The following is a 25,428-nucleotide window of genomic DNA, read 5'->3' on the forward strand; positions in this document are numbered from 1 at the left end:
CTTTGTAGGGAGCACTGAAGCTCCTGTGACATATTCATTGGAAGAAATTAAGAGGAGAGCAGGAGGACTCTCCGGATGATCCAGATGAAAGGAGAGCAAACGTGTATTTATTCAACAGTGATAAATATTCATATGTATCAAAGGTAAGGATCTAATCAAGCACCTATTGATGCGTCATAGCCCTCCATGCTTGCCTGGTAAATGAGTTTCTCTATGAAAATGAGACAGACAGCCTCAGACCCCTGAGCTGCCCTGATCATAAGGCATGCTGGGAGTTAACTGGATGTGGTCTGTGCATAGCAGGACAGTTGCCAATGGCAACAACACACTGTATAGACAAGATCATTTTCCTGCGTTAGTCTCTCTCTGCGCTGTCTCTCTTTTGGTGTCACTGCCTTTCTTCGTCCATCTGCCTCCCACTTATATCTTTTTAGGACCACAATTTCTCTCATCTCATTCCACATTGTGTCTTCATCATGTTCATCTCAATTATGTCTGATTCAAATTTTCTTTTGCTATTTTTTTTTTCTTCTCCGTGACTTTTGTCCTATTCATTATCCGCCTCTCCTCGCCTCCTTTTTATTCTTTTATTCTCACTTAGACTGATTCCTGCACTTAGCTAGCACTGGTACAGGGCTGTGTTTGTCATATTGGGCCTATTTGTAGATAATTAGCTGCAATAATAGCCTCTCTGCAGGAGCCAGGGTGAGGGAGGGAAGGATGGAAAGAGGGAGGGAGGAAAGGAAGGATCTGTCTTCCACCTCATGGGGAGAAAATCAGCGCCAGACTGTTTGAAATTCACGTAAAGGAAGCTCAGCATTTACTACAAATCGTGAATTGGCAAAGTATATATCCTGAAAACTCACTCAGAGGGTGTTTTTGTTTTTTTTTTATCAGTGATGCTCTAATGTGGATGTGTTGATCTCACCAGTTTGCATCCTGGAAGTGGAGAGTTGAGGGTAAGTTGGGGAAAATAGTAGCTTTTGACAGGAGAGCCTGTGGAGTGGGCCCTTCAAATACATTAGTTGAAAAGGTGTTAAACCGAAAGCCCGCTTTCAGTAAATTTGCACTAAATTGACCACAGTTATGAGTGAATGTGTGCTAGAGGTTGCAAAGAGGGTCGTCTTTAGTCTGCTTATTAGTGACAGAAATAGAAATAGGCTGAGTAAAATTGCTCCGTGAAACCATAAGAGGTATAGAGCTGAAAATTAAGCGGTACCACTCGTCCCCACGATATTCTTTCCTTCAGCTTGTATAAACCCATCACAGTTGGTATCATTAAGTCTTATCACTGACAACTCCCACCCACCTCCGTTTTTATTTAAGAGGTGACAAATGACAAAACAGCTTAGGAAGATGTCCAGATAGAGCGAACGTCAATAGCAGTAGATGCGGACGAGGATAAGCAAATGTCAAAGTGGAGGAAGGAGACATCAATCAATAGGCCGAGCAATATCTACTGCATTATAGATCGCATAGAAGTTGGCTTACCAAGGGAGGCGGGGGGGCAGAAAATGATTACTTTGGTTTTCTTACACAGTGTATGCAAGTGTATTCTTTTCTGAGTATCTTTCTTATTAACAGCTGTTTCCCGAGTGGGAGCTGCACGCTTGTGGAAACCCAACAGGCAAATGGAGGTTTCCTCACAGCAATTTATGAGCCTGTAAATGTGTGAAAAACTGAAAGGAAGAAAAGAAGCGAAGTGGAAAAAAATTCATGGTTGACGTGGTCGAGCTCGTACCGACTCCGCCGTCTATATTCATGCTACGCTGAAACCATCCAGAGCGAACACATCCACGTTATTTTCTGACTCTTACTACTCTAAGTGTAGAAAATAAACCCCGACAGATCATACCACGTACTGGCTCCGCTAACATCATCGTTCCTAGAAGGCACACAGAGCTGTGTGACCATCCATCCCCGCACCACCACCCGCCTCCTCGTATCTTCTTCCTCTGCGCAGGAGGTGAGTCACACCCAAAGCTGGCAGCGACCAGACACCATGAAAAGGGGTTGCTTTTGCTGACAGCCGTAGACACAGCATGACTGGTACCAGTAGGGAGAGGCAGGGGAATAAAAGGAAGGCTGAGAATGTTTTTTAGAAGCGATTGCTTGCCAGATGTAAGGTCAAAATACAAATCTAAGGCTTGAAAATAGTAACTTCCAGTCTTTTGAAAAATTGAGCGAACGATGATTAAATCTCACCACTTGTGAGGCATTATTAAATTTTTTAAAAAGGGTTCCCTATAAGAAGTATTTTTTAGTCAATTAGGATCTGATCAAAAACTTAAATCGCAATTAAAGAGTTCGCATCACATGATACGAGTATGCAGAAGCTTTCATCAAGATAAAAAATAATATTTTTTAAAAATTGCGAGGAAATAACAGTTCTGACAGCTGACATAATTAACACCCATCCAAAGAGAAGCTGAGAAAAAATGCAGCACATTTCCTTAACTAAAGTTTAATATCCCCAGTATACCTGCTTAATTAGAAATTTCTCAAAACAATCATTCGCAATTAATGCCTAATGACATGTGAAACGTTCTAATCATGTTTTCCCAGTTTTCTGTTCTACTTGTGCCAGTGTTTATAAGAAAACGCACCAAGGACGTAGATCCACATTCATCCTGCCTGCATCAGATGATCCCCATGTGATTAAGTTGGTAGTTAAATTGAGATTCATTGACATTTTGACAGCGGTCTCATGTTCCAAATAACTCTGGCAAACTGCTTATGTGAAGAGGTGCTCATTAAGCAGAGAATTCCCTGAGCTACGTGTCAACTGATTATTCAACCACTAAATGTAAATCATATATGGCAGACAGGGAGTCTCTGCGCCGAGGATGTGTGTGTTGTTTATGCGTTTTTTACAGTAAAGGGGTGTATTAATGAAGTGGCCTTACACAACCTCTCACCACTGTTTAGGGCTCAATTCTGCACTTTTTTTTCTGCGTACTCTTCACATGTCTGACTCTTTATTTGCACCTGTGTTTTCACGTTTTTCCATTTTGTTTTTATTTAATAAGTAGATAGGTTATATCCTCTCGTGTCAGTCTAGACGCCCAGCGGGAGAATGCCATCATCTTATGATGTCTGAGAGACCACGATATATTTCTAATGAAATGAAGAAGTGCTAAGGCACAGAGGCAAAACTAATTTCTGAGAAAGGTCACATGTAATGATGACCCCTCACAATGGATTTGAAGGCTTTCCTTCCAATATCCTGAACCATAATTAACGCTACATGAGAATTTTCTGACAGACTTCCTGTAAAAAAAAAAAAGAAAGAAAGAAAAAGGAAAAATCCTATATAATACTTTGGATAGTTGCCATTAACAGCTGAATGTGTAATTTCGAGTTCAAGTTTGGCCAGTCAGCAGCATTGATGTAACTTCTTTGCACTTCTTTGATCAGTTTGAATGGGTTTGATACTTTTATTATTAACTAATTTATAATTTTCCTTCACAAATAGATTATTGTGCCACGGCTGAATATTTTAAATTATTCATGTTTGTGTTGTTTCAGTCTTTTTCTTTTAAACAAACATAAATACGTATTTATATTTTTGACATCTCTTTAAATATGTAGTTGAATAGTACCATTAGCCAGATATGGACCTAGTCATGCAACCCTATTAAACAGTCTATTATAAATCACATCTGATCATAGAAGTTAAGCAATAGACTGGAACTTCAAATTATTGTTATTGTGTTCAACCATTTAGTGTTAAAAGACAACAATCCATTTGGAGTTGAGGAAATGAAAAATAAAAGATTTCTTTTAATCAAAATAAAAATAACTGCATCTGCAACTGATCACACAACATAATTTGCGCTGAAATTCAGCTTCACAATGGCAAACTAGCTTACAGTGGTATTTTTTTATTGGCTACTTACCTATTATCCTGATGGGGGGTCAGTTCGTATTTCCATTCACACTTCATTATAATTCAGACATGGCGGCATGTTTGCAGCTTTCTCTTTGTAACCACCTCAACATCGCACCACAAACCTGCAAAACTTTTTACAATCTTGTCAGTCTTGAAGGTCATTTGTTCTTATCAATACATTTTATGACACTAAACTAACTTTTGCAACTTTTGCACTGGCTTGCCAACCCCAAAAGGTTTATGCCACAGCTGACCTAAATTAACTGTAGTGGTAATAACCAAAATATATTTATTTATCAAAAATTATTATTATTATGATGATGATTATTATTATTATTGTGTATTATTTATTTAACAAAAATTATTTTTTTTATGTTTCTGTCAAGCTCTTTAAAAACTTTAACCATCTTAAAGAATTAAAATTTTAATTCCAAAAATATGATTATTGCTATTGTGCGTGATTTATTTTCCAAATTACCATTTCACGAAAAATTATCATTTTTAATTAAAATTAAATTACAGTTATTTACTTGCATACCTAAACAGAATTTTTTTTTTTTGTGAATGTTAAGCTTGATTAATTTCTTGCTTATCAGAGAAGCCTAGTGTTATACCCGGATTTGGGTATAAACAAAAGTTTTTTATTACCTAAAAAATAACAATAATGGGGGGAATTTGTTTTAAAAAAAAAAGATTTTTGACAGATTTCTAAATCTTTCCTACGATTTATCTGGGTCTAAGTAGAGATGACCAGACCTGCCTACCACTATCTAGTCACAAGTCTATAAATAAATATTATTGTATTAAACCATTAGTTTACATATACACTGAACACACATACTAACCTAATAATCTGAACTTTAGTAAAGGCAGCAAGACAACAGAACAGGAAATATAACAGTGTGTAAAAAATTACCAGCTCTTGGCTAGCTTGCTAGCATTAGCATCACGTGCTGACAATGTATACTTAACCACTTAGTTAACAGTTTGGTAATGGTCCCTCCATTTTACAGGAAAATATACAGAGTAAATACTTAAACTTTTTAGGTTATCAAAAGGAAACATTGTAATGCAGACGACATTTTTGCATTTAAAATTGATTGTAAGTACAGAAGTAGCCTGGATGACATGAGAGTCTTAGCATGTTAGCATGTTCAGGTCAGCAGTTAGCATCTACACACTTACAGAGTAACTTAAGTCTTGTCTTATAAATCTTCATGTCTTATAAATTACGTTTGATTTAATGCATCACTGTTACGTCCAGATACAAGACAGCTGAAACTTGGGCAGCAAACACTACATCTTAATGCACTCAACTGGCTCCAATAACTTCTTAGCTCAGAGATAATCACTGTAAATTTGCATTTTGTTTTGGCGGAACTCTCTTTCCACATGAATATTTATTCCCATGTTTTTTGATATGAAGGAAAATCAGTGCATTTTGCTTTCCTTTAATCTAACAGAGCCTGAATATTGTAGCACATTCCACTTAACAACAAATACCATGTGCAACCAGCAGCGACTGCAATTTCTCAGAGGGAATGGGACAAATAATTTCAGCTGAGACTTCAAAGGAAAACTACACTGACCATTTCCTACCAGAGAGAAGAGATACCCTGGCTGAAATAAATAAATAACTGTGACAAGAGCTCTACAAATTGATCTTGTAACGGCATGGGAATATGCTTTACTTCAAAACATATTTTCCCATGTTGGTTTTTCGAGCTGTAAAAATCACAAGATGGGGAAAATACATTTTTATGTTAATTTTGGGATCTTTTATTCTTATTTAAGCATGACTGTAGCTCCTCCAGGGAAATGAGAGTGGCTAAGTTGCACTTTGGAGTACATGCTGTGCCAATGCACGTCTTGTATAGTGTGCATATTGTGTGGCCTGTAAGTATATCTTTCCATCAGCCAATCAATTCCACATTGGCCTTCAATTGCCTTTTTCAACATTGACAACCTATCCTATCTTCTTTAGAGACTGTAATAAACCCAAACAATCAAAAATTGCTGCCTATAAAAATTTCAACAGTGCAGGAAGGCCAATCTGGCTGTTTTAAAAGTGGCTAAAATGCCATTACTGTGGCAGATCTGGATGTGAAATGTCATATCGGAGCAGCCCCACTGAGCCTGCAGCCCTGTGTAGCACTGCCTCTTTGGAGACTCCAGCTGCCTCCCACTGATGAAAGCCCGTCCAGCAGCCCCGTTTCCCGGCAACCTTTTACCATCACCTGACCTTTGGACTGCAGAAATGCCTTTGATACCAAGCCATGCAGTTTGGTATTTGCCTCTCTCTATATCATGACGTGTGCTCTCCCTCGGGTAAGGGTAGACTTGTCTGTTTTTAATGAGTATCAGAATGTAAAGTATTTACTCTCCTACCTTTCACTTCTTTTATGTTCTGCTGCCTTTGTTAAAGAGAGGCACGGTTACTGTGTGTAGTTGACAGTGGTATTTTTACTCTGCTTGTTGAAGGGCAATTCTTTCACCTTAGGTAAGGTATTAAATAAGAGATTTTTTTTCCTTTTTTTTCTGGTGTACTCATCTCTTCTTGGAAGAGAAATAACAAGGTCGGGGTGGCCTTGGAGGTATTATGAGGGTTTAGATAAAATTAAAGGAAAAAAATGCACTCATGAAAAACCTTACACTGTTAGGAATTGTTCACTCAGTAACACTGCTGCTTCACAACCGTTAGCCCTGGCACTGTTTCAGTCCCGGTTTCTTTCATGGAGTGCTACTAATTAATTTTCCAGCACTTGTACTTTGAGTGTGAGTGATTCACCTTATTTCACTGATTTTACTGATTTTCTTACGTTTTCACAGATCGTACTGCCATCGTTTTCACCACCGTGCAGTGAAGTCTGCTACTTTTGCCAGCCCTAAATAAACACAAAACCCTGTTTACATATATGAGGATACACTGAACATAAAAAAAAAAAAACGTATAATCATACTCGTAAAACCCATGCAGTCGACTGAAAAAGAAAGTACGCCCTCTTTCAATTCTAAGGTTCTATGTGTCAGGTCCTAACCATGTAATAAAACAAGTAAAAAACTACCTAGATGATGAACAATGACACATTATATATTATGGCATGCCATTATTTATTTAACAATAATCAAGTCAAATGCAGAAGCAGTGTGTGAAAAATAATTTAAAGTACTGCATTCACAGGAATTACTGGTGCTGCTAATTAAATTCAGTTGATTAATTTATCATCAGCAAGTGTGAGCATCCCTATAAAATCTGAAATTTGTGTTAGTTTGCTGCTAGATCAGACCAAAATGGAGATGCTCAGCCATAATGCACAGTCCCATGTTTAGTGTTTATATCACCACAAACACCTTTACAAAATGTAAAGCATGGCGGTGGAGGGGTTATGATTTTGACTTGTTTGCTGCTACAGGACCTTGGCACCTTGGAGTCATTGAATCCAACATACACTCCTCCGAGTCACATGTGAGGAAATCTATCCAACAGCTAATGCTTGGTCCAAACAACGCAAATCTACAATAGAACGACTGAAAAATAAAGAATCAAGCTGTTGCAATGACTTCAGTGTGTTGAAGTCAAGACCTCAACCTGATTAAAATGCTGTGATGAGACCACGAGGAAGCTTTGAATAAACAAATGAACAGAAGCAAGAGGCCAAATGATGTAAGAGACTAATATAGTCATCCAGAAGCTAAAAGCTATCAAATAATGTGGTGTACAGTGGAACACCGACTTACGAATACCCCGTTTCACGAAAAATTCAAGTTACGAAGGCACTGAACAGCAATATTTCTACCCGTGTTACGGCAAAATGCCCAAGTAACGAAATTCGCTGGCTCTGTTTGGCTGAGCCTACAATGCCCACAATGCCTTCCGAATCATGTGACAACCCCTTGGCTTCCGTACTTGCGCTTCGCTGTTCCACTTGAACGACGTATTGTTGTTCTAGTTAGCAATTAGCCTATAGCCTATCGTTCAGCCTCGCCTCACTCAAAACGTGCAATGGGTGCTTCGACTTACGAAAATTTTCGACTCACGAAAGACCCTCGGGAACGAATTAATTTCGTAAGTCGGGGTTCCACTGTACTTAGTTTTTCACACACTGCTACTGTATTTTTGACTTAGTTTTTCCTAAATAAATTTTAATCAATATTTAATATGGCATGTGTTATTGTTCATCTGAGTTCATTTTTACTTATTTTACAACCTGATTTCTTTTATTATGCCCTGATGCAAATCTATCTGAATCTGATCACTGGAGCGCATTCGGTCGCCTCAAAGGAATACATGCTCCTAAAGAGTACCTTTAGGAGCATGGACAGTACCTACTCCTGGACAGTTTCCTACAGACTAGAAGCACAGGAGGAATAGGGCACTTTATTAATAATAAAATATAACCACCACAGAGTTGTGTTTCTTCTCCTTTAAATAAGAACCAGAATTAATAATCTCCACCAAAAGACTCTAAAACTGTTGTTGGTATCTTTTGACTGTTTCCACCTAAAAAGTTGAAAATTATATCGAGACCTCAGCTGATAGATGCCCCTACAACTCTTACATTGGTATCCACGCAGATGCAGATTTTAAGAAGCAATAATCACTGTACGCCCTGCCGCTTCACTACAGTTTATTCCCAATATGGTGGTGATTACGCTCAACTACCCTCCTAGATCTTACTAAAGGAGAGGCCTGGTGCTTGTGAATTAATTTCTAAAGGCTGCTTCTGTGAGTACTATTATTCCTCTTGCAGCCAACTTTGGTTTTAAAAATGTGACTGGAAGACTTTTTAATATGTCAGATGGGGTTGTTTTAAAGATGCTAATGTTAGCCTGCTACCTGAGGCTGAGGCTGCATGCCCAAGGCAAAGCCATACCATCTTCACTATATTTCCATCTTGAAGATGTTTTATATGTTTCGTTCTCTATGTTATGAAGCTCAAACCGAGTTAGTCGTACTACACAGCATGATTAGAAGCCTAACAATGTTTCACAAACAACACATGGGTTACATTAAAAAGGACTCCTGCAGCATACCTGAGAACCAAAATAATATTCTGCACGTTTTAAAGCACAAGGAAAATAATCTACATCTTCCACTATGAGAACATTCTTCCCTTTAATTTTTTAAAAATTCCACAGTTGTTTGAACAAACGCTCTGACCGTTTATGGAAATTAGTTGACTGCTGTCTGGGAGCGGCAACTGTTGGGTTGAGGGCTGGGTGCCTGGGAGAGGCTGAGGAGACATGGGGGGGTAGGCCTGCGGTGTCCACAGCTGGATAGCATGGCAGAGGTTTTAAATGTCAACATTGAAAGGAGGATGTGGCTGCCATTTGGCCTGACAAGCCGCATGCCAAGGGACTGGCAGCAGGATGCAGGGAGAGGGTGCTCCAGGTCCCGGCCACAGAGCTCTCACCTTCTGCCATTTATCATGTGGTTACTTGCCTAACGCATCTGGCACCTTAGCACTGACAGCAGCAGGAAAGGCCCTTGCTGCAGGCTAACCAGTGGCCCGTGGTAATCTTTTTAACATTACAACAAAATTAGGGCTGCAGTATTTGACTGCATTGGAGTTTTTTTGGTCTTACAGTCTCTAGTTGTCCAAAAAGGAAGATAAAAGTTCCAGTTACAGGACTGTAAGTAACATTAAAAGATAATATCTTAAAGATATAAATATGTGCATATAGTTTCATGAATATAGTTTCATCTTAAAACATTAATGTGGCATGTTTTTAGCAAACACCACAATTTATGATAGCTGTGCGGTCGAATAATTATTGCTCAGTGGGCGCAAAACACGAAAACCGCATTGCTCTCAGTAAATTAAATGCAATCAACTGTCATATCATCTTTTATTGACTTTAATTGAGTGTAATTGTGAATCCTGCTGTAACTGCTAGTTGCTTTCTGCATGGCAAGGTCAACTAAATTGCTTGATGAGCTGTTATGGTCTTTTATATGATGACCTTGACTTGGGAGGATGTATGAATACCTTCCATCTGTGGTGATAAACCATGAAATGAAACTAGACCAGTCTGGTGCAGAGTGGCTTCACAACATCTACCAGTTCTGCTCACTGCTCAATAAGAGTATGTTGCATTGACCTTGCAGTGTTCAGACATAATGATAAATGTTTAAATTATGAATATTCTATGTTTGGACGTGTCTGAAATTCTGAATTTAAAGTAATGTACAATAATCATATTAATGCAAAGCCTTGTTTAAAGCAATGTTTAGAGAGGTGTATAGGTTTTAAGTTAAGATGATAAATAATTCTCCTTAATCCTTACATTGTTTTATTGTTTTTGTTGTTTTTCCTTTTTTTTTTAAATGAAAATTCTAAATAATTCTGAGGCATGGTTTTCTTGGGCCAATAACAATTTACATAATTTAAATTAAGACTGTATGGGAAACCTGCATGCATTTTTTTCCTGCTTGATCTCTGCCAGCTATTTAATTTTCTTTAATAAATATTAATCTGATAGCATTCAATATCTGAGTCTAATTAGGCCCTTTAGCCACAAACTGAAGGCCTTTCTTTAATGTGTTTGGAGTAATATATGTTATCTTTCATCCAAATATGTGATGCAATCATTGCACAGCAGACACGTGAAGGTAAAAGGCAGCGGCAAAGATCAGATGCTGAGAGTCGTCTGTGAACTCGAGAAGAGTCCTGCTGTGATGGGATTTTTGCTTTACATATCACAGTTGGCTTGTTGGCAGCCATGTTCGTCTGTATATGGCTGCCAAGATGCCTGTTTATATTTATGTGCAGGCTCGTCCTGTCAGGTGTTGGAGGAAAATACACAGCAGGTTGTGGTAGATACCTGCAGCAGGTATTTCATCTATAAAGCCTTTGTCATATGGGCAACAACGGAAGAATTAAACTGGGCCATTTATAGTCGAACTAAACTCGACCAGACCACAGTGACCTACAGTTGCTGTAAGAAGTTTACAAACGTTCATCATGGGCACGAATATCATGGTAATTTGGGCAAAAAAAAGAATTGGGTGAACAAGTTTTAATTTATTTTGGATTTTCTCTAATCGACACAGGCTCAAATGCATACATACACCCAGTCATTGTTCTGGGTCACTGACCCAGTGTTTCGAGATTTCTGGACTTTACAGTGTTTGAATATTCTCTGTTTCTTGGTTTCATGGTTTCATTTACCTTATGCGTCATGTGCGTTTAGGTCAGCCTTCAGTTACTGGCTCAATAAAGGGGTCGCTTTCTGTTAAAACCTCCGTCTCCTTCCGTGTCTGTGTAATCACACATGCTATGACTTGCCCCCACTAATATTCGGTTAAATGTCCCTTAGCAAGTTGTACCTGCTTTTGGTAGTCACCAACAAGTTTCTGGAACATTTCTGGTTGAATATTTGACCACTGTTGTTGACAGAATTGGTCGAATTGATTTAACCGGTTGGTTTCCGGGCACGCACTGGCTTTTAAGCATTGTCCACAAAAAGGGTTGAGGTTGGGGCTTTGGGAATGTCATTGCAGAAGCTTAATGTTAGCCTGCTTTACAAATACAATTTTGATATGTGTTTGGGATCATTGTCCTGTTTGAATACCCAATCGCGGCCAAGGTTCAACCATCTAACTGTTGATTTGAGGTGAAGTTAAAGAATTTGTAGGTAGTCCTCCTTCATTATTTCATCTTCTTTGCAGTGTACCAGTACTACTGGCACCAAAACATTTCTAGAGCATGATGCTACTACCACCATGCTCGACACCAGGTACAGTGTTCTTAGGTTTGATAACCTTACCTTTATTCCAAAACATACCTCTTATCTTGCTGTGGCCAAATAGCTCAATCTTTGTCTCATCTGTCCAAAATATTTTCTTCTGAAGGCATTTGGCTTGTCCATGTGGGCAGGTGAAAATTTCAGTCAAGCTTGAAGGTGCTGATTTTGGAGCAGGGGCTTCTTTTTTGGTCAGCACCCTCTCAGTTCACGGCCATGCTGAAAACTTGCTTCTGTGGACTTCGCCAGTGTTCCGATAGTTTCCAGTTCATGGCAAACTTGAGCCTTGGTAGTTCCTGAAAATCCTAATCAATTTCCTCTTATTTGAGCGTAACAGTTGGGGTCTTCTTCTAGACCTTGGCAAAGTAGTGGCATATCAGAATAACATCAGTATATCTGTGTACAAGTCTTTGAACTGATCGTGAAATCTGCAGTTGTTTAGAAGTGCTCCCTTAAGCTTCTGAAATGATCTTTCCCAAACCCTGTCCTCAGACCCTATCGGAAATTTGTGCAGTGTGCTCAAAATCCCATTTCTGTGACAGGAAACAAACCAGTTTAAATGAACTCTTCCAATTATGCCAAGTAGAGTGGTCAAATATCTAGCTAGAGTTATTACAGAAGCTTGCAGATGTCCAAAGGCAACTGGTTGAGATTTAACTTAACCAGGTTTTAGTGCAGCTGTAAGAGAAAATCCAAAATAAACTTGTGCACCCAATTCTTGTTTTGCTAAAGCCATTAAAATGTGTGCTGTGCAATCATTCTACCCTGAAAAAAAAAAAACAGCTCAAAGAAATCATTAAATTACCATGACATTCCTGCCCCCGATGAGCATATGTAAACTTCTGACCGCAACTATACAATATATATTCTTCTTTCTAGTTTTTATGTTAATAACTACAAATATATTCTAAGTATGCCCCTGTGCAATCAGCCATCTATTTACAAAACAAGAGGATTGATTGTTTGATTAAAAAAAGCCACTGTGATGGTGTCCAAACATGAAATCAGTGCCCAAAAACCTAAAGACCTAACGGTACTAATGCACAAAGACTGAACCTGTAAAGTGAGGTAATAATAGAGGTAACAATGTTATCTTACTGCTCTCGAGCGAAACTACTTTAAGTAGTAGTAGATCTACTTTAAACTTTCTATACATTTTCATTCCTGTTTTGTGCTGGCAGCATCACACCAGCAAGAGCAGTACATTTTCTTTTATTGTTGTTTTTTCCGAGCTATCCTTTGGGACTTGTTCTAGTCTATGGGCTGTATGTTTGATACCGATGGGTTACAATTTACACACATGAAAATAGTTACATGCTCACAACTGAAAAATATATAGTATGTCAAACAGTAATGTGCCGTTAATAATAATTACTATATACTAGTTTGATTTTCATAACAGATACTTAGAGTTTAATCTAATATCTGTATATTTCTGTGCATTTTATCTGACATTTGGACAAAAAAAAAAAAAAGGTAAGTCTCTAAATAAAAAGAATACGTGACAAAGTAATTTTTCACAGCTTAAACAATATGAAGGACAAATAGAAGGAATTACATTTTAATGCTGGAAATAACAAAAGGCAGAGGTATCTCTGCAAGTCAGGTCCGCAAAGACATGCAATCACATGTCTGTCACTATTCATTACTTTATTCCTTTTGAAGAAAGAGAAAAAAGACGTCCTCACAGCCCCACTAAAAAAGCCATAGAGTGTAATTATGTTTGTGGGTGAAAATTGGCTAGATTGATTATATGCATTTATAATAATGAGCTGTCAATTGTATTATTACGTTACAGAACCATCAAAATCTTGGCATAAATCATAATTAATTTTGCCTTCAGAATTTCTGATCAGCCGTACTTTGCATTGTTGTCAGAGGTTTTGGTGTGAAGCTGTGGGAGACGTGAGCTGAAAACAGGCGGCTGATACCGTACTACAGCTGTGGCAGCGCTCTCATTAGGGATTCACAGAGGTTTCTTTTGCCGAGCGGTGCTGCTTGGTTTGGCTCGAGGGCAGACTACTCGTATAAAGCTGCCGGAGCTGCAAGACAGACAGACAGTGAGACACACAGGGACGCTGCGGTGCTGGGCAGGCAGTGTCAGCTCTCTCCGTGCAGAGGATTGTTTTGCAGCGCCAGGCCCATGACTCTTCCCCCAGCTGATTGGTGTGGCTTCATTAGCATGGGCTGTGGCTCCTCCGATTAGCAGTAATTAAAGAGAGAAATCAGAGCGCTTGCCTCCAGTCCAGACACAGCCAGTGCCTGTCAAGTGTGATCGCTGTGGAACAGCTCTAGCCTTCCTGGCTGTCTGCCACTCCACAATCCCCCCCTCGGTCCCTATACTAAGAGCGAGTCCAGAGGAGAGGTATGGGCTGTTGGTGTCTGTGCCAAGTTACCCCCCAAAATCACCCCCGGGGTTACACAGACACACACGCCTCTCCCTGCGGGCACACGCTGGCCCGCTGTTGTCATGGTGATAACAGGGGAAAATGTTTAATGAAGACACTGATGAGAATTTATGAGGCTGTGGCTCTGTGCATTTACAGGGATATGACCCTTAGCCCATCACGCGCTGCCTCCTGTGGTTCTACATCTATATCTTCACTTATACAAGTTGTAGCTGATCATCGGGGCGTATGCTCAGGCAGGCGGCCTCAATATGCTGCGGGTCCACCAGCACCAGCTCAGGCGGTGACTCGAGGCTTTGGTTGTCCAATAAACATAATCAAACGTGATCAGAAATGTGCGTTGTTTTCATTCGATTTAAACTAGAGGAATAATTGTCTACTAAAGTCTTGAGAGGCATTCTCAAAGGGCCAATTTAAAATCTAATTGTATTAGGGAGGCTGCTTACTATAAACAATATTTAATTTGGTGCTTTCAGACAGGCAAAACGGCAAAAATGTGACCATAAAAAAGCGTCGATTGCCACAACGTGCACAGGCCGGGTGGGTGGCCGATCTCGTTCTCACCACCTGCCAATACGCCCTGCACTTCAACTGACCAATAGTGTCAAGGCTGGTTATTCACTTTGAGATGCTTGTTCTGGTTTATTTCTTGCTTTGTTTGCTCTGTCTGTGCTCTATCAGGCGTGGATGCCATTAAACAAACAGGCCCAGGGTTTCATTGAGTGTGCTGGCATTTGCTCGGGACGCCATATTTAACAGCGGCCCAGTAGCGTTTGAGACCATGCCAGATTTGATTTGTTTGAAGTGCACTGATGGCCACAGTGTGAACAGTTGTTTAACTATGGGTATAGTGTGGTCATTTGCACAGTCAAATACTGTTCAGTATAAATGTATATATAAATGTAGTTTCTGATAGTTTATGGTACCACTTTGTGCATGTCACCCTCAATTAAAGGCATATTTATAGAGAAACCAGGAAAAAATTCATAAAAATGATTATTATGTCAAATTATGCCATCATATTTGATTCTTGCCAACACTTTGTTGTTGACTGCAAAGACAGTTGTAGCTTATGTTGATCATTGAGTGACTGCCTCCATCTCACCCTATCCCTGTCATCTTCTTGTGTTACACCAAATTTTGAGCAATATTTGACCTTAAAAAAAAGCTGCAAAACACATCTATCTAAAATCTAAAGTATCTAATCAGTAACTATTAAGCTTGGCCTTTAACAAATATAGTGAGATACATTCATCAGAGAGTAGTGGTACTTTCTCTCCCTTCTTTGTTTCTTTAAAACCAGGCACCCTGTACGCCTTCAAAGATTTGGAGCTGAGCATATTGTTACTTTGTATCTTGGACACTATTAGGAAACAGTAACTTTAAAGCTTCGAAGGCCACTTTGAGTCCTAAGGGTGTTTGTGCAAATGAATCAAAGTGAAAGTAGCTCTCTTTGATAAGAAATTTTTTAAAAGTATTGAGCACCCTAATAACTTTAAAAAGAGTAAAAGAAATAGGCTGGTTTTGGAACAGGCATATCAGTAATTTTCACAGACTGTTAAATACTTCGTTTTCCTCCACAACATTTCTTCTTTTTGGGATTTTAAATCTATACCACTCGGCACTAACCTGTATAAATCCGTGCTAACCACCTTCAGCGAAATTAAGAGGATGAGGCACCAAGTGACAGTCAAGGCTGTTTATCTTTTTTATCTTGACCTCTAAAGAATCCAAAGAATCGCTTACTCCAAGGATAGATAATTTAAAAACCTGTTCATCTGTTTTTTCTTTTTCTTTTTTTGTCAAGGTCTCCTCAAGCCTGAAAACAGATAGATGTTCAAGACCTCTGGCCCAAACAACATTCTTAAAGTAACTATCCCACACAGGACTTGACCCCCAGTTTCCTTTGTGAAAATCCAGCATTTCCCTCGTGTTTCAAATGTAAGCTTTCTTTTTAAACTGCATCATACTGCAAAAGTCACGATAATGCTACCTTACCGGGAGAAAACACATTTCAGCTGAAAAGTAAGTTTAGTTGTGCAGGTTTTGGCTCAAGGGTGATCTACTGAAAAGTACAATTCAACTTATTTTTAGATTGTGGGTGAATTTTAACTCTTTGGACTATGAAACTGAGCACCACTGTGCAATGGTGCAGCAGCTATAGAGCAGTAAAATGTTTCAGGGGCTTTAAGATAGTAGGTGGACTCAGGTGTGGAGGAAACCCATCCTGTTGAACCTATGAAGTCGCTCAGTGCTCTCCTCTGAACACTTCCCTTTGTCCCTTTACTGTCAGTCTCAGTATCAGAGGCTCCCAGCCCACTAAGTCTCTTGTGACAGGGGTTTCAATTATGAATGCTACCTTTGACTACCTCTGTTATTCCGCTGCAGCCCACATATCCCTGCCTGCCACCACTCATGTGTGACTTGATGTATTGTCTCACTGTTTTCGCCCCTTTCAAAATTAATTGCAGTTTTATCTCCCTCCAAGATAAAAAAAAAAAAGCCTGCTGAGAACACAATAGTCTAAAAGTAGTGTGGATTCTATTCAAACAAAACAATTAAAACCACAGTGTTTTTTCCTCACTGTTTTTTGACTGCGGATGATTTTTAGTGGTGGCTCTTCTTTTATCTTTTGCCACAAGAGAATGAAGTATTACCTTCAATTACTTTTCCTGATTGGCTTCTGTTTTAGCAAACTCAGATCACACTCTGGGCATGGCCATTTTATTTGGTGTCTAATGACTTTTCACCTACAGTATTATAATATCCCCTATCAGAAGCTCATTACATCTTGAAAATAATTCTTGTCGTTGTGATTAATGCAAATCTGAGCATAATTTACTTTGTCTTGGGCCACAGTGCAAACATCTTTACTGATACCGAGCAGACTTTCGTAAGTTTTAGCAACGAGCACCATTTGGTGACCTTGTTTAATTAATTCTGGCTGGCATTTTAGCAAACACAATCATCCTTGTCAGACATATTGCTATTGTCATCACAGCTGCAGGGAGAAAGGATCATTATTGTCAGCTACAACCAGTTGGGAATTAAAGCTGCACCTTGACCAAATTAAAAAAATAGAAAGTTAAAATAAATCAGCTCAACTTTCTCAGACACTTGACAGCTTTGTCTTGTCTGGAATTAACAAGCCAGCTTTTTAAAAAGAAGATCAGAGCTTAAATGTAAAGCTGCACTTCAGTTTAAGAGACCATTCAGACAGATTTAGCTAGTCATAGCTTAGCAGTGACTAGCTATTCAAATAAACTGGTGTACAAACAACTGGATTAATATTGTAATTTTAGAGCTTAGAGAGGAGCCTAAGGTCAAAAGTTAAACAAAAGTATCTGATAGTGGTATGTGCTTTAATGTAAGCTGTAAACATTAGCATGTAGCTCTAAGGCTAACTAGCTTTAAAGCTAACATCATACAAGAACCAAGCTGTATATTTACTTCAGTGCCATTAAATAATTAGAATGCTAACTATGATATGCAGCTTTAGCACAGATTTTTAAGACTAAAATACACATTACTGTGTAGTCTTGGCCCACCCTTTATTCATTTATATTTTGCTAGAAAAATGGGAAATATGTGCAGTGATTTAAACTGAGACATGTGCAAGTGCAGTATATAAACACAAAAACATGTTTTAGCAATTCTGTAACTCAATATTTGGTATGAACACCTTTAGTCTTCAACTCAGCCTGAACTCTCTTAGGCATGCTTTCTTGTCATTTCTTTAAGTAGTAGTAGTTCAAGAATATCCAGACTTCTTGAAAGACATGCAATGCTCTTCTTTGGATGTTGGCTGCTTTTTGTTCCATTCTCTGTTAAGATAATAATAGAGAGATCTGAGCTCTGGGGAAGCCAATCCATGATAATTGCACAGTATGGTTTTACTGCATTGGCAGAAAGAAATGATTAAAGATGAAGCCACTACCAATCAGATCCTTCTCAGGTGGTATTGCACGGTGGATCAAAATGTGATGGTGCTTTTCTGTGTTCATAAATTCAACATCTAAGTTGTATGTGATGTGTAAATACAACACTGGTTCAGCTCTTGGGGTAGGTGCTTATTTTATGCTTGAATGATCCATAGGTCAATGTTAAGTAGTTTAACAAAAAACAACAACAACAAAATCCTCTGAAAATGGTCAGAGGAAGGAAAGAAAAGCTTTGACAGACCCCTGAAAGCCTGAAGAACTATTACTCTCTTTTTTTAATTACAAGAGTCTGGCTTCTTGGAACAAAAATATAAAGAAAACAGTTACTTACAGCTCTGTATACAGTCATCAAGTACATATTTAAGACCTAGCTTGCAGAGTCTTCATTTTCATATGAACACTGTAATGAGCAGTGTTGGTGATACAATAATTAAAATATAGTAAGTTGAATTAGCTTACGACAGCAATCAAACTCTGATATTAACACATGTCCTTGCAGCAGACAAATCAATGACTGCAGCCTTGAAAGGAGAAGCTGCTTCTATTTACCATTTTCTAAAATCAATGACAATTTTCTCAAAGATTACTGACAATTTTAGGTAATCTGCCATCTGACTTGTATGATAAACAGTTAGTGCCATCAGATCGTGATTATCCACAATGTTGACTTGCCTTTTGCTCGACATACAAAAGGTTTAATGAATATTAGACTTAAATGCTGATTGAACAAACAATAGTGCACGCAACAAGCCAAAACGCAGAGCTTCAGACTGCATCTGAAATCATGTTCTTTCATACACTAATAAATGAGTATACTAGTTACCTTAATAGTTACCATTTCCAATTATGTTCAGTTCATTTTAATTTAATTTATTCAAAAAAGTAGCCTCATTGTGCTTTAACCTCCTAAGACCTGAACTCTTCCACGGCATGCATTTTTAATTTCTCTTTGATATTTGGCCTGATTGCGACCCGATGAATGTAAAAGCAAAGAATTACCAGATTTGGTCTTTTTTAACCTGATTTTTGTTTCTAAGAAAAATGAGAGCCACATATGAGGATATTCGTTTAAAATTTCAATAGAACAGTGGCAGTATAATGTCCAAAATTGAATATTTTGGTCTAAATAACCCAAAATGTGATGTCCACATACGTGGACGCCAGGTCCTAGGAGGTTAATTTGTGAAGTAAAGATCCTACACTATTGAATGGAAACCCCCAACAATTAGATTATCCTTTATAAGCAATAACTTGGCAACAATTGGCAACAATGGGAAGGAAGAACTCCCAGTTAACAGGAAGTCATTCACAACAGAACAAACTCAGAAAGAGGCAGCCATCCATTATGAGACAACAGACAAGCATAGAGACAGACAGCATAGAGAGACTCAAGAAGAATGTTATCACTGCTTGTAATAATCATTATCATAGTCATAATATTATGCCTGTATTTATAAATGGCATACTAAGGAGGAGTAATGCTGTATAAATGATGAATTAAGAACTCGCTAACACCTTACTAATACCTTAACAATGTGACATTATTTTATTTTTTATTTTATTTTGGCAGATTTTTTGTTTTGTTTTGAAGTTTTTTTAGTGTACTGTATGAAGCCAAAGCAGCGAGACCACCAAAGAATTTTCAGACAGTAGGTGGATACGTAGCCACTCATGGCAATGCCAAGACAAGCTACAGAGTGGCCTGCTTTTTAATCAGGCATTGATGTCAGATTTTTCTCCTCTAGTGTAACAGTATTTTGTATTACAGGCCCGAGTCAGAAAAATACATTTAAAGATAAAGATTAAAGATAAATGTACAACTCCATACTTGATTACAGAGAAGAGTGCTCAGGGAAGAGCACTAGGGGAAGTAGCTGAATGAGGACACAGCGTGACCATCTTCATCTGTGAGGAGAATGAGGAGTCTTGCAACCTTCATATGACCCACACAAAGCCCTGATCTCAGAGCCTGGAGTCAGTCTGGGATGTCTAGAAAGACACAGGAAGGCAGCCAAAATCCACAAATATTGTGTCAACTTGTCCAGGATGTCTGGAATAACCTACCTGCCAAGTACCTTAAAAAGCTGAGTGCAGGGGGACTGACGAGAAACGGTTCTGTGTTATAATATTATTTCGACTAAAACAGTTACAGGATTTTTTTGTTCTCCCTCACCTGTAGTGATTGGAATCCATACAGCAGTGTATGTGTACATGATCAGTATTTATAAACCATTTAAATCAAGACATAATATGTATCACTCTGCTTATATCGTAATAGATTACAACACTTTCTATAATTTCACAGATGTGCTGTGATTTCATACTCCAGGCTGTGACGCCACAGCACTATTTCATTTTGAAGTGCGCGCTGATGTGCATGTGTGTGGGTTTGCCTCTATGCTTTGAATATAGTCAGGATGACAGGCATAGCATTTACCTTGATGTTTACTGCTTTGAACTACTTGGCATTGGTAAAGCCTGGGCTGGGATTCACATAAGAAAGAGGCCTATTTGAACAAGCTCATCTGGGGAAAATACCAGAATGACATGGCTGACACACACACGGGTTTTGAATGGTTCCTCTCTGAGCAAGTGATGAGCATGAGACACAGCAATTCAAATGTTTCAAGTAAAACCCAGAAATGGGACCTTTTTGGGTCTTTGAACATCTTCCATTGGAAAACATGGTCTCTCTCTCGCACTCTCTCTCTCTCACACACACACAGACACAATGCATTTAAAGACATTCACCTCGCTGTCAACTTTCTGCACCTTAAGTGATGTTTTAAAAGAGGCTTAGACAAGAGCGCAAAGTGCCACCTTTTATAGTCTACCTCTGTATACGTATAATTTTATGTCTGGGGGGCAAAATCAAAGTGCAGTGTAGCGACTAACAATATCCCAGAATGACATCGGTGTACTGTGAATACAAGCAGACAGACTTTCAAACGTTTCGTCCTCGCATCTCTGCCCCTGCTTTTATGAGAGCTTTGTTTCATGACAAACAGTATAAGGGTAAATGTGTAAATCAAACGCTTAAAAACAGAAGAGTTAAAAACCCAGATGAGCCTCGAGATTTCCCTCTCGCACGTATCGTGTAATATCTCTTCGGCAATAACGATAACAGCTGGTGGATCTGGGAGAGGGGTGGGAAAAAAAAGGAAGACAAAACCCAAATGTATTTTGTACTGCATACATTTCTCTCCGCGCTACAGTTTGAAGCTAATCCTCCAACACCTTCCCAAATTGAGCAGTAGAAACCACTTCTCTTACATATTATTATGAATAATTTATTGCACCCTGTTTCAAAAAGCCTAGCAGAACACCCCCCTAACTATTTTTGGTGTAGCACTATCTCACATTAGTTAAGTCTGCAGGTACACATTGCAGCTGTTGGTTTCTTGTGCAGCACTGTAAATGACATTAGGCTCTCACTGATAGCATTATAGTGTGATTGGTATACGTGTGCACCACCAATGTGCTGCCTCCCTGTCCTCTGCAAGCTGGCTTTCTATTCTGTTTGCTAAAATAGAAATATTAAAAGCTCAGACTTCTGTGTGTCCAGGTGAAGGTCTTCCTACACCGTTAGATGGACTGTTGAAGCACACCTGCACATTTGTGACAGACATGTCAATATGCCCAGATGTCTGCAGCATGTAGATGCAAAGATAATACCTGAGCAAGTTATTGTCTCTTCAACCCGTTTCTGAACTTACACAGAGGCATCAGTGGATGTCTCTGCTCTGCCATTGCGGGTAGCGGACTTGATCCTGGCATTTGTTTAACATTTCTCATCCCCACCTCTCTCCTGGTGACATGGTGAAGTGCCGCATACCTCTTTCTGCCACTGTTTAAACACACTCGTTGCTTTTCCGTCTTTTTTCTTTATTAGAAATGTGAAATGTGTCACAGAGGCAAACAGCCTAGCAGCGAGAGTAGAGGAGGACAGATAAGCCATGCAGGACTCAAGGCGGCTGTTGGAACATGTGTTACCCCGAGGAAGTACTTACAGGAGGGACACGCAGGCGAGACAGCATCTACGATTATCACCAGTGACCACGAGAGCGACTTACTTCAGTACGATCCTGAATTTGACTGCTTGTAGGGTTTTGTGTGTGTGTGTGACAGAGAGCGAGAATGAATCGATGCACGTCAGACCTCCCTGGTGAGATAACCATTGGCGTAGGCCTCACTGGGGGGATGTGACACGAGTTGTGAAATGGCACTGTGCGGCACGTAGCAGACGGCATGTGTGAAAATGTGTCCATTTACGCAGAGTTCAAGTAAAGGAAAACGGCATGTGCCAAAGTCAGGCTTTCCTTCAAAGAAAAGGTAAAGGGACGGGCTGTTTCATCCTCTGAGTGTCAGGGGAATACTCTTGTTTGGGTGAGTGTGGGTTTAGATAGGGCTGACAGGTGTGTAACCAGGGTGTCTTGTATGAAAAAGCGTGAACAGGTCTCTCTTCCAATCCACCAGAGACCAAGACAGATATGATCGCCGACTTAATGTAGGGACTGATTTTCTGGGGATTAACTTCAGGGGCCACTATTCATTTCTTACCAGTAATAAAACCCACACACCGGCAGTCGTGATAAAAGTCTCCCACCTTGCATTACTTCTGCATCTGTCGTGCATTGCTGCAACAGCAAGCCACTGCAGAAAGAATGAGTTCATCTGCTCAAAACTGAATCAGAATCCTGCGAGTTAGAAAAAATTTACCTCGCGGGCCATGAGCATTTGCGTGCCCTCTCGCAGGGAGGAGAGAAAACAGCGTCTGGGTTCTGAATAATTTTCTGATATTTGCAGATGCAAGTGTGCAGAGAACACGACGTGAGAAGTGTCAAGCGTATTGTGGCCATGAGAAAAGGGGAAAGCCAAATGCACTCACAGTTTTAGTTTTGCAGCTAATCCTGCTTGGTACAATTACTCGTTTAAGAGTTTTGGGGGGATGCTGTAAAATCGTCGAGTCAATCGGAGTGTGTTCTGCTTCAGGTTTTATCCCCGCGGGGCCCGTCTGGTTGGCCCTGCTTTTTTGGGGGGTTGGGGGGGAATGTGGTGGCGTCCGATGTGGCCACAGACCCAGGCTGGACAGCAAGCTCGTTTTTGTTCTCCCCTTCACATTGCCAACTCCAGCTGTCACACTGAGGGACAATAGAGGAGAGGAGGGGGTGCTCTCTGAATGGAAAAAATAAACTGGAGAGCGCCCCGTCACACAGCCCCCCTCCCCACGACTCGTCATCTGCATTTGACAGGACCCCCGTTCTCCTCTCTTCACCGCCCCTTTTCTTTTGCTTTCTCCTTTTCTCTGCTTGTGCTCTCCATAATCCCCCTTTCTCTCTCGCTCTCTCTCTCCCTGCTAAGTGCAGCTGTTGCTCTCCATTGGATCTTTTTTTTTTAAGACTGATTGCTAATTAGGATAGCATTTTATTGAGTTTTATCCTTAAAACTTGTTAAACTTGCAATTTCCACCTCCTTTTCACTTCATTTTGGCAGCACTGGGAAGGAAGCGGGGAAAAGACTCAGCCAATTATATGCAATTTTACTTTAGGTTGAGGTTTGGGGTTTTTTTTTCCAGAATGCACCCAATCTATCTCCGATGCAGCATTCATATAGTTTACAACTACTGTACTGTGTGGTAGCCTCCAATAATAGCGCTCACTTCAGCTTTAAATGCAAAAGCCTACTTTGAAGAATAGACTACCCCATCTCCCTTATTCTGCTCACATAACTGAATCCCTGGGAGAGGGAGCAGAGGAAAAGCAGAGCCTGAGAAAACAGCAATTCACACACCAAACACAGAGACCCCTAGTAGCTCAACAAATGAGTGACTAGCCCTATGTCCATTCATATCGCCCCTCGGCCCGCAAGCCTATTAGCCAGGCATCGCTCCTTGAACATTCACTGTCGACAACATGTGGAGGCATCGCTATAGCAACCAGTGGATATGACATGTGCAATGGACGGGGACTCCTGAGCGGCTGAATATAAGGAGGGGCTCAGCCTTAACTAAATGATCGCAAAAAAAAACAAAAAAAAAAAACCCAACCCCACCACCTCCCCATCTCTTTTCATTGGCACAGAGGCGCTGAAAGGACTCACTAGTGGGGCTTCTGCACATTCTTCCGAGGCTCGGAAAATCAGGCGGGCATATCCCACATTCTTCTCCCTTTTCTTATTCTCTTCGACTCTCCCTTTTTTGCCCCCTTCTCTTTTTTTTCTTCATCTACGTGTTGAAGCCGCGGTCTTTTGTTGGCGCTGGGGAGGGGGCACGCATGGGACCATCGCAGGGGAACTTTTGGAGAAGCGGACTGAGTGGGCGGCCGGGACGCGCAAACGCTTCTTGGAGCTGCGGCGAGCGTCAGTGGTTATCCGTGCTCTCTGGAATACAAGACGCAGCATCAGCTTCCGTTTACTGCGAAGTGTGCGCTCTGCCCGGCGACATGGATTTGGGTAATTATCTCCTGGCTTAAAAACGCGTGTGTCTGTTTTGTGCTGTAACCAGTGTGCAAGTTTTAACGGTTAAAGAGAGAGAAAAGGATTGGCTTGAAAAAAAAAATAACAAAAGAAGAAAAAAACTTGCGAACAATCACGGTGAAAGCCCGTGAGCGAAAACGGTTTTTCATCGAGATGCAGAATAATTTAGGAGCTCTGGTTTCAGTCTGAGCACATTTTATTTCGCTTCTTCTGCGCGATAGTTTGCTGAAGACCGAAACACCAAAAGCTCATGGCATAAATGTGATCGAGAATCGAAAGCATTTGCCTTCCAGTGTATTAAAAATAAATCTAATCTTACAGAAAGAAAAAAAAAGATCAAGAAAAAAAAAAGCACATCTGGCTGCAGGGGACAAAGTTTCGAAGCAGGCTCATCTTTGGTGCCGCCAGCTCCAACTCTTAAATGTTGAGAACTAGAGCTGGTAATTCCCCTCTTTGACTGCTCAGATATTCATTTTTAATCATGTGTTTTGTGACATAAATATCTATTTAATTCCTAGATTTATTTTCATCGTTTAAGTCTAGTTTAGGACTGGCTGACTTAAAAAAAAAATCACATATATTGTATATATAAATGAATGAATAAAAGTAAGTCTAAAAATTATTTTTATAGTTGCCAAATTTAAACAACATTAGACACTTTTAGGTTGGGAGATTTTTTTTTTCTTTTATTAATCACAGGTTCTCTCATGAATACTGCTTACATGGAGCTGATTTCATACCATTCAAATCTGCAGTAGTAGCTGCAACTTTTAAAAGAAAAGACTTTGATTTAAGGTCTGGCGTTTTGGTGTTTGGAAGGATTTTCCTCTCGTACTTCTTAAAGGTATTGTGGCGTGAGTGAATGGATGGCCATTCGCCCCGACAGCACCTCTCTGCCTGACCTTCCCTCTTATTATGTGAATAATCCAGAGCACCGAAATCCATCTGCCCCTTGTCTCCTCTCAGA

General features: G+C 39.8%; 1 protein-coding gene across 2 annotated transcripts in view; it reads left to right on the forward strand.

Annotated features, from left to right (window-relative positions):
• The window catches only part of ptprn2 (protein tyrosine phosphatase receptor type N2), a 153,813-nt gene that overhangs the window by 96,323 nt on the left and 32,062 nt on the right, over window positions 1–25,428 (forward strand). The window lies entirely within an intron of this gene.

Source organism: Pelmatolapia mariae, linkage group LG9 (genome assembly GCF_036321145.2).
Source record: "Pelmatolapia mariae isolate MD_Pm_ZW linkage group LG9, Pm_UMD_F_2, whole genome shotgun sequence".
NCBI lineage: Eukaryota > Metazoa > Chordata > Actinopteri > Cichliformes > Cichlidae > Pelmatolapia > Pelmatolapia mariae.